The following is a 15,362-nucleotide window of genomic DNA, read 5'->3' on the forward strand; positions in this document are numbered from 1 at the left end:
GTTTTCGGGCTAATTTTTAATTTGGCAAGTATTTATTGAGCTTTTATTGTGAGGTGTTGAGACTAAGTTGAAAGAAAGCCCAATCCCTACTCACCCACAAACTTAGAGTTGAGTTAGAATAGTTAACTGAAAGGCTGTGGGTTAGTAAACAAGGTAGAAGTTCACAAGGGAGATCCCTGGGAACTGGGTATTGGCCCAGGAAACCTTAGAAAGTCACAGGTTTGGCCTGGAAAGAATTTAAAGTTCAAGGAATCAAATTTTAGATGAGAGGGGATAGACACCACAGGCTCCCTGTTGTTAGTCTTTCTAAAAGGCCAAGTGTCTGTACTCACCTTATTAAAATACTCATTTACTCCTGTTAGTTCACAGCGCCCACTGCATCCAGTCCATACTCCATAACTTGGCATTCAAGGCCCTCTGCAGGGTGGCCTCAACTCAACTTGAGAGTCTTTCCTTAGTGTTCCCCAAAATAAACCGAGCAAGACTGGTGTGTCTACACAAGGTAATGCTGAAGACACTTTGCACTATCTACTGTTGTGCCTCTGTGTCTTTTTCTTAATGCATTGCTGTGCACTACATTCTCTGCCTATCCAAACACCACTCATCCCAGCGTCCCATGCAAGACAGCCTCCTCCATGAAGTTTCTGAAATAAACAGTTGTAAGTGACATTTACATGAAAACCTGCAGGACTTGGTGGCTGATTGAACATTAGGGGGAAACAGGGTATAATTGCCTTTGTTCCCTTCACTGTCATACCTCTTAAAAAAAAATCTTCATGAGTTGCTATTATCTTTGGAATGCAGGGTACTGCTTCTGCTCCATCAGAACTGGTTACACCCAGGTTGCCAGTGGCTTACCTATAATGAATCCATTGGACACATTTTTTTCAGCTTTAATTTTTTGACCCCGTAGTATTGTCTGTTGATGTGATCATTCTTCCTCACCTCTTGTTCTTTGGTTTCAGAAGCATCATTTTCTTCTTGTTTTCCTCTTGCCTTCTCCGGGCCTTTCCCACTCCTGTTTCTCCATCTGTTTTTAAATGTTGAGTTTCCCTAAGACTGTTCTCAGCCCTCTTTTTCACTCCTGTGCATGATCCTGTCCCCTTCCAGGACTTTACTTAACCGCTATTTGCTGCTCTTGCTGCCACCTGGCTCCTGAATACTAGATGTTCATGGGTGTACCTCAGAGCACACTGTTTTCTGCCAGTCCCCACCTCCCTTCCCTCCAATAACAACCTTAGTTAATTTTAGTAACTGATTTTCCCAAGCTAGAAAACTTGGGAGTCATACTCTACTATTCTCCTTCCCTCCATATTCAGTCAGCCACCACATCCTGTCAGTTTTTCTTCAAAAAGTGCCTGATTCAGTTGCCTGTCACTGCCATTTCCTCATTTTAGTCCCGTCCTGTTTTTCTTGGATTGTTGATACATCACTATGCTATTGGTCATGCCCCCCACTCTAGGCTCTCCTCCATACTGCTGCCAGAAGAATTTCCCTGGGAACAAATTTGATCATGTTAGTCTTTGCCTATAAAATAAAGTGCAAAGCCCTGGGTGTGGCTTATATGCCTCTTCATAGGTGGCTCTACTCTATTTTTTGACTACATCTCCTGTTTCCTGCCCACATGGAGCATACATTTCAGTCATATTGAATTTTTTTTCACTATTCCTTAAACTTAGTGTTCCCTTTTATGTTGCTGAGCCTTAGCATATGCTATTACTTGTTTCTGGAATACTCTTTACCTTGTAGATCCTGATCATAGTCAAGATCCCGCTCCAGGTCATTCTTTGAGGATGCCATCTCCAATCACCTAGGTAGGGGTTGTCCTTCCTAATTCTGCTTTGAGGCAGCATTACAATCCTTCTACCAGTATCCTGCACATAGTGGGTGGTCTATATGTTTTTGATTGGTTAAATCAAACAGGAAGTGTATTCATTTCCTAGGGTTGCCATAACAAATTACCACAACTGCATGGCTTAATACAGCAGAACTATATTCTCACCATTTTGTAAGCTAGAAGTCCAAGAGGGCCTTTCTACCTCTGAAGGTTCTAGAGAGGAATCCGTCTTTGACTGATCCTAGCTTCTGGTGGTCCCCAGCAATTCTTGGGGCTCTTTGGCTTATGGCTGTATCATTGAATCTCTGTCTCTGTTGTCACATGACCTTCTTTTCTGTGTTTCCATATCTGAATCTTCCTCTTCTTTCTCTTATAAAGATATCAGTCATTGGATTTAGCCCCAACCCCCCAATCCATTATGACCTCATCTGAACTCTGCAAAGACTCTGCTTCCAAATAAGGTCACATTCTGAGATTCCAGGTGGACATGGGGGGGGGGGGGCATTATTTGACACAGTACAGTATTACTCATTTCTCCTGCTGTTAGAAGTGAATATACTTGAGATCACACAGCTTTGTAGTTAAACTACTTGAAGAACTGCATAGATTTCCCCCTTTCCTCTAAATTAAAAGCAGATCAGCCAAGAAACTTTCTTTTAAACCTTTGTCCACAGGGACACATTTGATTTGCTTATTTCAAAGGGCAACTGCTCTCTTCCTGGGCTTCTCTAGCTCTGTCTCAGACTGGCCACTGTCTGTTGAGGCGTTCTAGGGGGCCCTGCTGTCTACCAGAGTTTGGATCCAAGTTTTTGATATTTTTTCTTTTTTTTTTTAATTTTTAAAATGTTTATTATTTTTTTAATATTTATTTTAGAGAGAGAGAGACAGACAGACAGACCGTGAGTGGGGGATGGGCAGAGAGAGAGGGAGACACAGAATCCAAAGCAGACTCAGGCTCTGAGCTGTCAGCACAGAGCCTGATGCGGGGCTCGAACCCATGAAACGCGAGATCATGACCTGAGCTGAAGTCAGACGCCTAACTGACTGAGCCACCCAGGCGCCCCTAATGTTTGTTTATTTTTGAATGACGGAGAGAGAATGAACAGGGGAGAGGCAGAGAGAGAGGGAGACACAGAATCTGAAGCAGGCTCCAGGCTCTGAGCTGTCAGCACAGGGCCCATTGTAGGGCTTGAACCCACAAGCTGTGAGATCATGACCTGAGCCTAATTCAGATGTTCAACTGACTGAGCCACCCAGGCACCCCCTTCTTTTCTTTAAAAAGAATTTTGTTTTAAATTTTATTTTAGAGAGTGCAAGCAGGGGAGAGGGGCAGAGAGAGAGAGAGAGAATGGGAATCTTAAGCAGTCTCCACGTTCAGTGCAGAACTCAATTTGATGCGGGGCTTGATCTCACGACCCTGGGATCATGACCTGAGCCAAAATCGAGAGTCAGATGTCTGACTGCGCCAGCCAGGTGCCCCGATATTTTTTCTAAAAGTGGCTCTGATCTATGAAGAGATCTACCTCTCTGAATTTTATTTGAGCCTCAGTCCTGGAGACTTTTTATAAATGGTCTTTTTGGAACCGTCAGTGATTTATAGATTCTTCTCTTGATGGAGCGGAACTTCCTTTTAATGAATTGCCGGGAAATAATCAGGAGCATTTTGAAGCACCTAATGTGCACAGGACTCTTTTCATAGTAGTGGGCTTGGAGAAAAAGAAATGGAAGACATCTTTTATTTTGAGGTGCTTTGAATATAAATTCACACACACACACACACACACACACACACACAAATACTTCTGAGGAGAGGCTCAAAGACTGTGGTTAAATATCATGAAAGAGGTAGGAACTGAATGCTTTAGAGATTCAAAGGAGAGATCATTTCCAGCTAGGGTTAGAGCCGGGTTAGGTTTCAGGAAGGAGGCTGCCTTTGAGCTGGGTCTTGAAGGTCTAGGATTTTGATAGGTGACATTAGAATGGAGGCTGTTCCAGGTGGAGGAGAAGGATGTGTGTGGGGATATACATGTTCAGGAAATAGTTCACATTAATTGGAGTATAGAGAAGACGTGATAGGGGATGAGTCTGTAAGTCAGAGTGGAGTAAGATTGTGGGAGAAGAATGCCAGGCCCAAGAGCTTAGTTTGGTCAGCAGATGTTGAGGTATGATATGTTAGCTTTTCTTAACAGGAGGCTAGCTGGTGAGCATTGCATATGAAGGAAGAGAATCTGACTTGTTGAGTGTGGTATGGGAGGTGAGAGTTGCTTAGGATCTGACTTTAGGACATGAATAGTGATAACAGGAAGGTAGAGACAAAAATCAAGAAGTGATAACAGGAAGGTAGGGACAAAAATCAAGAAGTGTGCTGTAGGTAGAAGCAATAGTACTTGTTTACCGAGTGGATGTGAGGGCAGAGAAAGGAGTCACTGATCATTGTCAGTGCTAAAATGCTAAAGCTACAGGAGAGTTGCAAGAATATTATACCAAATATTCAAACTCCAGAAGGAGGAACAGATTTGAGACCTATTGATCTCAAGAGACTGGTATGAGAGCCACATGGAAATGTGTCTTTAGATTATTGGAGGTGCCGTAGCCTGTTACAGATATTCCCCATTTCAGGAGATGGGAACACAATCCCTTCAGCTACTTAACCCAGAGAGAAACAGCTTCTCTCATATTCATATCCAGCAGTCAGTACTCCTGTCCACACAACTATCAACGTTTTCCAGAATCCAAGTAATTCTTACTACCTTCTCCACCACAGTCTTGGTCCAGGGTGCCATCATCTTTCACCTGAACTATTGCAGCAGCCTCCTGGCTGGTTGTCCTGCCTCTACCATTTGCCTTCCTACAGTCTATCCAAAATAGCAGCCGATGTGATCCTGTTAAAATGCCAGGTCTTGTCTTCCTCTGGTCAAAAGCCTCCTGTGGCTCCCCATCTCACTCGGCGAAAGAACACCTCTTCCAGTAGCCTATAGGGTCCTATGTTCTCTGATTCCCTTTTAATGTCTGTGACCTCATTTCTTACTACCCCTCCCCCTGCTCATTGCATTCCCATCACATTGCCTCCTTGAACACCCAGGGCCTTTGCACTTGTTATTTCTTCTATGTGCAATGCTCTTTCTCAGATACCCTTATCTCCTTCAAGTCTTTGCTTCAGTGTCATTTTCTTAGTCCTTCTTTGACCATGGTATGTAAAATTGGAACCCTTCTGCCCACTCCCTCCCCCTGGCACTCTACTCCTCTTCCTTGCTTTCTCTATGGTACGTGTATCTTCTTCCTCTAAGAGTATGTAATTTATAAGGTTTCTTGTCCAGCTCCCTTACTAAAATGAAATATCTTAGAAGGCAGAGTTTTTGCCTATTTGCCCACTGGTGTATCTCAGCACTTGGAACTGTACCTGGCATATTGTTGGTGCTCAGTAAGATGGATGTGAATGAGTGAAGTGTCACAGGACTCATAAAGAGGAGAAGTATTGAAGAATTCTACAAGGATCACTTTCAGCCAATGAAGAAGGTGCTATTGAATGGAGCCTGAGAGCTGTAGGATTTGCATTCTTGACTATGTCGGGCAGGCTGTCAGATCCTCTGTCTGTCGGCCCAAATAAAAGGCTCATCCTCTAGCATGCCTAAGCCTTCACATGTTGTTGGAGACAACAAAGCGATTGGTTCAACAAAAAGAAAAGATTTGGTGTAGGGGAGAGGATCAGAACAAGCCTGGAAAGACAGAGGCCAGGTCAGGGAGATACAGAAGAAACCCTCATTTGGCCTCAAGACCAAATGGAGGCATGCCCAGGCTATTGCTCTTTGACTTTTGATGAGCTGATGAAGACTTTATTAGCTTCTCTGTCTGATGTCTCACCTTATTAATGATCCCAGTTTTGAAGGGCTTCTGGGTTTAGATGCTCCTAGGCCTGTGGGACAAATCTGGAAGACTTAGAAGGTTCTAGAGTTAAGCTGTCCAGTAGGGTAGCACCAGCTACAATGGGCTAACTACATTGAAATTAATTAAATACAATTAAAAGTTCAGCTCCTTAGTTGCACTAGCCACATTTCAAGTGCTCAGTAGCCATCTGTGACTACTGGCTACTGTATTGGACAGTGCAGATGTGGAACAGTTACATAACCACAGTAAGTTCTGTTGGATTGTGCAGTGAATGACTTGAATTTACAGTACCAGTTCATTTTGGTATCTTGCGAAAAAGAATTGGCCTGCCTACCTATTTGTTTGGGCTTGACTGATGCCTTTGTCAACTTTTTTTTTTCAAAGTACCTAACTTTTTAGACCTAGTCTCTGTGTTTGCAATTTGTGTCACTTACAAGGTAAACAGTTAAACACATGTGCAAATGGATATAAAAACATTAACCCAGTAGTCCATTCACACCTGTTAGAATGGCTGTCATTTAAACGACAAGAAGTAACAAGTGTTGGTGAGGATGTGGAGAAAAGGAATTCTTATACACTGTTGGTGAGGATGTAAATTGATGAACTACCAATAGAACTACCATATGATCCAGCAATTCACTTCTGTGTGTTTATCTGAGGGAAACAAAAGCACAAATCTCAAAAAGATATCTGCACCCCCCATGTTCATTACAGCATTATGTACAACAGCCAAGACTTGGAAACGGCCTAAGTGTCCATTGATGGATGAGTGGATAAAGCACATATGGTATACATACAAATATACATGTGTATACACAGTGGAATATTGTTCAGCCATGAAAAGGAAATCTGTCATTTTTGGAAACATGGATGGACCTTGAGGATATTATGCTAAGTGAAATAAATCAGAGAAAGACAGATACTGTATGATCTCACTTATATATGACATCCAAAAAAAACAAACAAAAAAACCCCCACCCCAACTCTTAGACACAGAAAACAAACTGGTGATTGCCAGATGTTGGGGGTGGGCCTGGGGGAATTGGATGAAGGGTGTCAAAAAGTAGAAACTTCCAGTTACAAGGTAAATAAATCCTGAGGATGTAATGTACAACATGGCAACTATAGTTGATAATGCTGAAGAGTATGTTTGAAAGTTGCTGTGAGAGAGGACCTTAAAAGTTCTTATTACAAGAAGAAAATTTTTACAAATACAATATCTAAATTGAACATACAGAGGATGAGAGCATATCTGGATGTGGAGAACAAGTGATAAGACATCACAGATAATTATTAAATTCCTTCAATAAAATGACTATTACCAAATAAAATCAGAGCTGTTTATATTCTAGGCTTTCCCTGCTGATGGAAATGCTGCATTGGATATTCCTCAGCACTCCCTTCTTTCAGAAAGATCCCTGTTGGTAGAGGGCCTGCTTTCTTTAATACCACTGCGAACAAAACAAAACAAAACAAAAACAAAAACTTCTCTAGCTTCAGTGAGCCTTATTTCATAAGTATTTCTTGAGAGGAGGAATGTATTAAACAGGCAATGTTTTTCTATCATGTCTCCTTTAAATGCAGTTAGGGTGCAGGGTTTATTTTTGTATGTTCTGTTAGAGTTGAAATCGACTTGGAAATATTTCTACTCCATGCTTCATATTTTAAACAACTCTTCCTCTTCTCCCCTTTCCTTTATTAAATCTTCCCAATTTGCAGTATTTTTTAAAGATGCACATAAGTAGGTCTGAGTGTGTCTGTCCATGAGTGAGCATCTGTGTATAGAGAGATGCTCTGGTGAAGAAGGTGTTGGCATTTGATGATGTGAAGATAGTCTTCCCTGTTACCTCAGAGACAATCACGAGGCCAGGGTACCATGTAGACAGAACCTCTGGGGTAGGATACTCCTCTTTAATTGATTTGTTTAGTCCCTTCCCCTCCCCACACAGAGACCCCAGAATCTCCCTTCTAATGTTCTGAGATACTTCTACTTCCCCCAAACACCGCTTTCCTTTCTGCTAATCCCAGTACGTCTGTCTGGTTAGCTACTTCATATATAAACCCTAATTTTAGTTTCCCACTGTTTTCTCCAGTTCTGCACAACTTGTATCCATCTTTTCTCTGTACTGCAGGGCCATTTTTCATACTTTTTGTTGAACCAAATCCTTCTTGAATACTCTGACCATCCTGTTTCCCACCAGGAATTTTTCTTATTACATTTTACCTTTTTTATATTTTCTGTCAGATGGTGAGACCTGGACTGAGGATCAATTAATTATAAAGCAGAAAAGTCTTGAAGTAGGGCTACACTACCTGAAGGAGATGAATGTGAACAAAACAAACACGAGGGGCTCTATGAATGCAGATGAAACTTTTGTAACGTCATAAACTCTATCCAACAGCCACAGATTCTTAATTGAAGAGACATCCCAAATGCGTAGTATTTGTGGAAAGTTATTTAGGCGAAACTCATAACCTTATTCAGCATGAAAGAATCCACACACAAGGGAAGACTTTTGAGTGTCATGAATGTGGAAAAACTTTTGGCCATAGTTCAAACCTTATCCAGCATCAAAGAATACATACTGAAGAAAAACCCTATGAATGCAGTAACTGTGGGAAAGCCTTCTGGTTGCTGTTCACACCTTATCCAGCATCAGATAACTCATACAGGAGAAATGCCTTATATGTGTAATGAATGTGGAAAAGCTTTTGTTCAGAGCTCAAGTCTTACTTGACACCGGAGAATCCACATGAGGGAGAAACCCTATGTGTGTAGTGAGTGTGGGAAGGCCTTCAGCCAGAGCTCAAATCTAATAGAACATCAGTGAGTTCACACCAAAGAGAGACCATATGAATGCAATGACTGGGAAAGCTTACAGTTGTAACTTGCACCTCATTAAACACCACAGAGGTCCACACAGGGGAGGCTCCTTATGATTGCAGCAAGTGTGGGAAATCTTTTAGTAGGAGTTCACTTCTTATTAAACACCATAGAATTCACATTGGAGAGAAACCCAATGAATGTAGTGAATGTGGGAAGGCCTTCAGTCAGAACTCTCACCTTATTCAGCACCAGAAAACTCACAGTGGAGTAAAAGCTTCTGAATGTAAGGAGTGTGGGAAAACCTTCACGTACAGTTCATGCCTTTCTGATCATCTGGGAATCCATATAAGAGAGAAACTGCGAATGAAATGAAGATGGTAGATAGAGCCTTTGGTCAGAGTTCAGCTCTGATTGAATGCCAGAGAGCCCGCATGGGGAAGAAACCCTTTGGGTTTCATGAGGGTGTACAGCCTCCAGTCCTGGCTCAACTCTTATTAAGATGTGAAAATCCAGATAGTGGATAGATCTCATGGATGTGTTCAACACATGAAAACCTTTAGACAGAGTTTCCACCTTATTCAGCATCATTAGGTTCACCTTGGAGGAAAGTGTGTCAGAGAGGGGTGTGAAAGGAACCTAATGCAGCACTACCAAGGTGATGGCTAAGTGGAACCTTCAGTTAGTGCTGCTGTTTATTTGATGTTTAGGATCTGCATCACAGGGAGATTCTGTGGTTTGCTTTTCAGATCTTCCCAGTTGTCTTCTGAAAATGGAATGAGTCAGATCCACTCCAGGGAAGAAAGAATCAGGGAATTCTGGATTCAGACTCATAGATCAGGAAAGCAGCAAGGTGACCTTTGAACCCAGTAGCTCTCCTTCTAGCTCATCTATTCTGTTGTAACTCTTGATGGAAGTGACCCTTGGGTCTTGGACCAGCATTTCGCTCCTCAGTGTCCTGCAGATTATTGAATCTCTTGTTTTATATGACCTAAATGCACTTAATAAACAGGCAAATTTTCTAGGCCAAATAACTTCAGTATGACATGTCACGGGCTTTGTTATATGTCAGCTTGGGTAGGTTGAAATGCACTTGCCAGACTTCCCTTTCCTGTAATTTTTGGTTCTTGAGGGCTAGAGAGGGAGATTCTTGGGAGACTGGGAGGGCAGAAAAAAAGCAGCAGTTATTTTGTAACTCACCCATGTCGTTGCTAGTCAGCAGCTGGGCCTGCAAAGGGTCCACCTTCCCCTGGATCCTCCTTTGCCTTCCCTAGGTTTTGTGTGTGTGTGTGTGTGTGTGTGTGTGTGTGTGTGTGTGTGTGTGTGTGTGTTTGTGTCCTCGTGGTTTTACCCCTCTGATTGAATCCTAGTCATACTCAAGGTCACTGTTCTTGTGACAAGTACACATTTATTTTAAGTTTAGGTGGAGAGAAATGGGTAACTTCTGGCTGTTTTTGAAACAAAACTTCAATAATAATTTTCAAGATTTCCTTTGAGAAAAAGCCACAGTTCAAACTCCTTTATAACAAAAATTACATTGTAACCTGAGGCAGAGCTTCACTACTGGGTAATTGTTGAGGAAAAAATTGAATAGTGTGATACATAATAGATCATTTTTTTAAGGATTTTTTTATTTTGGGGTGCCTGGATGGCTCAGTTGGTTGAGCATCTGACTTCAGCTCAGGTCATGATCTCATGGTTTGGGAGTTTGAGCCCTGCATTGGGTTCTCTGCTGTCAGTGCAGAGCCTGCTTCGGATCCTCTGTCTCCCCTCTCTCCTCTCTGTCTCTGCCCCTCCCCCACTCATGTGTGTGCTAGCGCTTGCTCTCTCTCAAAAATGAATAGGATTTTTATTTTTAAGAAATCTCTGCACCCAAACATGGGACTTGAATTCATGACCCTGAGATCAAGAGTCACATGCTTCACCAGCTGTGCCAGCCAGGTGCTCCCATAATGGATACAATTAAAAAAAACACACAAAAACTTTTGAGTACTCATTACCATGAATATTTTTATCACTGAAATAAATCCCAAAAATATCTCTACTGGGTAGTACATTGTTAGATTTATTCTAGGTATCTGAGAAAAATACCTACTTTGTTGTAAATGCTTATTTTTTATCACAAAAAAATAAGATTGTTTTACCCCTAGTTAGTCTGGATTAATGATTATTTAAAATATCAAGTGAAAATTATACTTACATTGTAGACTCTTAAAATTGAAACTTGCCTGTCCTGCAGCTTCCATGCCTGGTCTCGTGCTGTGCACACAGTAGGTATTGAGTGGGTGGCTGTGGAATGAATCTGTTTACTGGACACCAAAGTCTTGTTGTTTGTCTCAGCTCTTCTATCTACACTCCTCTACCTTCCTCTCTGTATAATCTGGAGGTGATTATTAGCACTAAGGGTCACCTTGCCATCTAGATGTCCCGAGTATGGACTTGCACTCTGTGAGGCCTGGTCTAACCTCTGAGCTGGTGTGCCCTCTTACTCTACTCGGCATGTGACCCTTCTCGAGTCCCTCCCCACTCCTTTCACCACAGAATGGGCCCTTTCCTTCTGTGGGGTCTTGAGAAGCTTCAGGGATGAGGCAGGGCTTGATGAGTTGGGTTTGAAGGCTGGGCAGGATTTTTTTCTTTAAGGGTATTTATCCATTTTGAGAGAAAGAGAGAGAGAAAGCACATGTTGGGAGGGCAGAGAGTGCATGAGAGAGGGAATCTCAAGCAGGCTCCACATTGTCAGTACAGAGCCCAACGCAGGCTTGAACTCATGAACGGTAGGATCATGACCAGAGCCAAGATCAAGAGTTGGACGCTTAACTGACTGAGGTGCCCCACAGACTGGGCAGGATTCTGACTGGCAGAGAAGAATAGCAGGGAGGGGCATCTCAGGACAAAGTCATTGTGCAGGGTCATGGGCCAGGCTCCAAGGGTGGAGGTGTCCGTGGAGACTAGGAAAGGAGAGCAAAGAGTTTGTCTAGCCGTATCAAAGGCACTAAAGTAGTGGGGGAGCGGCTCCTGGCTGGCTCAGTCAGTGGAGCATGCAACTCTTGATCTCAGAGTTGTTAAGTTCAGGCCCCATGTAGGGTGTAGAGATTACTTAAAAAAAAAAAAAAGATGTAGGAAAAAAACCCACTAAAGTGGGGCTCTGGTTCTTTGGGCACAAGTATTACTAGTGGCCAGAAAATTGACTAAGCTGTTAGACCTCAGGTGAACACGAGGGCAGCCGCTCATCCAGGTTGGCCAGGCTTTTCTCAGTCTTAGTATTGGAAGTCTCACATCTGAGAAAATGCTCAGTCCTGTGCGAACCAGGATGACTGATCACCTGAAGCCATAGTAACCCCACATCCTTGCCCATTCATGGCTCCTAGCTGCAACAGGACATAATAGAGCGGGAATTCTTAACTTAGGTAGAATACTGTATCACCTGGGGGGCTTTCAAAGTACCTCAGTCCCAATCTCAGAGATTTTATGGAATTGAGTATGACCTGGATATTGGGATTTTACAAGTTACCAGCGAATTCTAATGTGCATTCAAGGTTGGAAACCTATATATGCAATAGGGGACAACAATGCTTCACAGGTGCTGAAAGACACAAAAAGATCACATAGGATCTGTGGTGTAGACACTGAGGGCTAGCAAGAGGGCTGGACTGGGAGTGTGGAGCACATCAGGAGCCTATGTGAAAGGAGAGAGAAGGTGTCCCAGGTGAAGGAGCTGTGGGGCCCTGGCATTGGGAATGGAGCCAGCTAGTGGGTGGATTCCCTAAGTGCAGTAAACTAGGTCTGGGGGCTGGAGAGCAGAGGCCTGCTCACTTCCCAGTTCTGTTAACTGGTAAAACTACAGTTTGGGTTTTCCCTTGGGAACTCTGGCCCAAGGAAGCACAGAGTCTGGGGGAAGTCAGAGCTCCAGCTCATGGGGACTCCACCCCATTTTCCAACAGACAGTTATTCTTGCTTGTCCTCTACCCTGAACCTGGGAAAATATGAAAATGCTTCCAGAGGAGGCTATAACCTAAGCCTGTGCACACATTCTAAAATCTCCAGTCCTGGAGGGGGCTGGCCTGGTAGTCCTTAGCCATGCTGTGGGCGCAGCCTTGGGCTCCCCTGAATGAGAGAGGTTCTTCCTGTGCTCTGTTAGAGGATGGAATCTGGGAAAGGGAAGATAGTAAGAGGAAGAGGAATTTTGGCATTGGCGCCCAAATAGGGCTGCTTTAATTTACCAGAGGCCTCTCATGGCCCTTAGGATGTAACTCTACAAGACCCTTCACGTCTCTGCTCTGCCTATTGACGTCTTCAGTTCTCTGGGGGCCGCTCCTTCCAGTCATTTTGAAATTTGTTGGGTCCTTGAACACAGTATTTTTTCAAATGTAGGTCAAAGCAACTAGTGGGTCATAAAATTAATTTATTGGAGTGAGTTGCAACCAGCACTGAGGGTAAAAGAAAAAAGTAAGCATGACTGGACTGGGATAGAAAGCATTTGTGTGCATTGCACGTAGCTAAGGGAAGTGAGATTTTTCCATGTGCACATGTACACATATGTGCCATGTATAGTAGTTCTTGCTGAAGAGCAGGTGAAAATCTTTGCACAATGCAATCCCCTTTTGGGGATAAGATTCCATGTAGATCCTGCCTCCTTGCAGGTCTTCCCTTGGGCTGAATTGTCCTCTGCTATCCCTGTAGTGTGCTATCCATCCTTTGTGTACTGAGCACATTTTTTAAAAAAGTGATTTATTCAGGTACCGGTCTCTGTGCTAGATGGCAAGTTCTGCGAGGGCAAGGACTGTACACACAGAACATTGAACGTCATATCTGTCATTAGAGAAAGCACTTTGATGCTGCATGGCTGAGTACTTTAGGTTACTGCTGTGGATATGTTCTTAGCCAAGTTTCTTTTTATTTTTTCCAGTTTTTTTATCTGAGAGATTTCAATATACGGAAAAGTTGAAAAATGGTATAAATGAACACGCTATATATCCTCTATGTAGATAAGTAATTATTATCACTTGTCCATACCTACTTTCTATCCATATAATTTTTTTTCTGAATTATTTGAGAGCACGCATGGACATAACCTTCACCCCTAAGTAGCATGGCATGCTTCTCCTACAAGTAAGGTTAGTCTCCTACATAATCGCATCACTTTTAACATGCTTAAGAAAAAGAATTTAATTTCCTAATAACATCTAAAATGCAGTCTATATTCAGACTTTCCCCAGTTGTCCCAAGAATGTGTTTTATAGCAATTTTATTTCTAATCAGGAAAAAAAAAAAAACAACAACCCAGGGTCACATTGCATTTGGCTTTATGTCTCTTTAGTTTCTTTTAATCTAGAATAGTTCCTCTGCTTTTGTTTGTTCATTTGTTTGTGACAATGACTTTTGGAGGAGTCCAGAACAGTTATCCTTTAGAATTTTTCACAGAATTGGTTCCTGTTGTCCTGTGGTGGTATTTAACTTCCCTCCACCCCCCCTGTATTTCCTCTAAACTGGAATGAGGTTTAGAGGCTTGATTAAACATTTTTGGCAAGAAAACCTCATAGGTCATGTCTCCATACTGTAATGCCTCCGTAGGCAACCGACGTCATATTATCCCACCCTAAGTCGTGCCGTTTATTCACCTGTTTCAGGTAGTGACTGCCAGATCTCTGCTACGTAAACGTATGTTTTCCTTTTGCAACTAGTAATTTGTAAGGACGATAAACTCTAGCACCATGCAAATAATGTATTCCCCTACAGCCTAATGTTTTTAGCAACTATCCATGATCTTCTGGGCAAGTTCTTAACCCGAGACTTTATTCATTTTCGGTATGAGGATAATAATCCCTGTCATTTGGGTTTACTGTGTAATGAGATTCAAAAGTATAACATAACAGTGCACGTGAAAATGCTGCCCTGGTCTGCCATGATTTCTCCCTTCTTCTGAAGACACCATTCCTCTTCCTTTAAGAAAGTTTTTATGTTGATCCAGATATGTAATCCACATTGCTGACTTCTCAGTGACCCTGTCTGCCTGGCCACTGTGAAGCACAGTTGACTTATCTTCTCTGGCCAGAGTGGAATGAGCATGTGACTTGAGCTAATCAGAATGCTTACTTGGGAAATTTTGAAACAAGGAGAGGGTGAGAATAGGGTGAGGAAAACCTTCTTTTCCTCCAGGATGACTAAATGTGAAGACTGGAGTCTGGAAGTGAATTGTTTCCCCTGCCACCTGGAGAATGAAAACCTATCGGGTGGAGGAGATCAGAGTTATCTGTCTGAGATGAGGGCAGAAGGTTGTGGGAAGGGGGAGGGTCTTCCTGGCCTAGCTCTGGTCCTGCCAGCTGGACCTCTGCCCCGAGCCAGCTAAGCCTGTGGAGGCTGTCTCCGGTGAACATTTACAAATTGGGTTCTGAAACTTTGAGAGATACAATCCTGAGCAGTATAGGGGCCTGTCACATGCCTCTCACGTGATAGGTGACTGGGTGAATTAGTGGCCAATCCCATCTCGGTTTTGAATATGTCAGGGCCAGAGGAGAGGTGAGCAGGTGCCAGACATGATACTGACTTTTAAACATCTTAGAGTTACAAATGCATTTCCTTGGTGAAAGCAGACTCAAAGTGGGGCGGAGTGGGGGTTGTGTGTGGTGCTGCTGGTGGTTTATCCAGCTCTAAGTGTGGCCACCCCCTACCTGTCTCCCAAAGCCGGAAGTTAGTCCTGCCCTCTCTGAAGAGTCTTCCCCCAGGTTGAAACCAGCCGCCAGGGTGAGAAGTGTAGCCAGCCTTCTTAGGGGAGGGCAGAGAAGGGGAGAGGGATGGAGGGGCCGGGAGGCCTGAGGG

General features: G+C 43.0%; 2 protein-coding genes across 9 annotated transcripts in view; one reads left to right on the forward strand and one right to left on the reverse strand.

Annotated features, from left to right (window-relative positions):
- Positions 1–15,362, reverse strand: part of TRIM4 (tripartite motif containing 4) — a 423,353-nt gene that overhangs the window by 48,597 nt on the left and 359,394 nt on the right. The window lies entirely within an intron of this gene.
- The window catches only part of TMEM225B (transmembrane protein 225B), a 28,639-nt gene that overhangs the window by 1,212 nt on the left and 12,065 nt on the right, over positions 1–15,362 (forward strand). Inside the window, exon 1 of one of the 8 annotated variants that reach the window (XM_078439864.2) lies at positions 15,064–15,287. The exons of the other annotated variants lie outside the window; for them this stretch is intronic. The gene's annotated coding sequence lies outside the window, so the exon portion shown is untranslated. Of the gene's footprint in view, positions 1–15,063; positions 15,288–15,362 lie in introns of those variants that run through there. 8 annotated transcript variants of the gene reach the window in all.

Source organism: Panthera onca, chromosome E3 (assembly GCF_046562875.1).
Source record: "Panthera onca isolate mPanOnc1 chromosome E3, mPanOnc1 haplotype 2, whole genome shotgun sequence".
NCBI classification, from domain to species: domain Eukaryota; kingdom Metazoa; phylum Chordata; class Mammalia; order Carnivora; family Felidae; genus Panthera; species Panthera onca.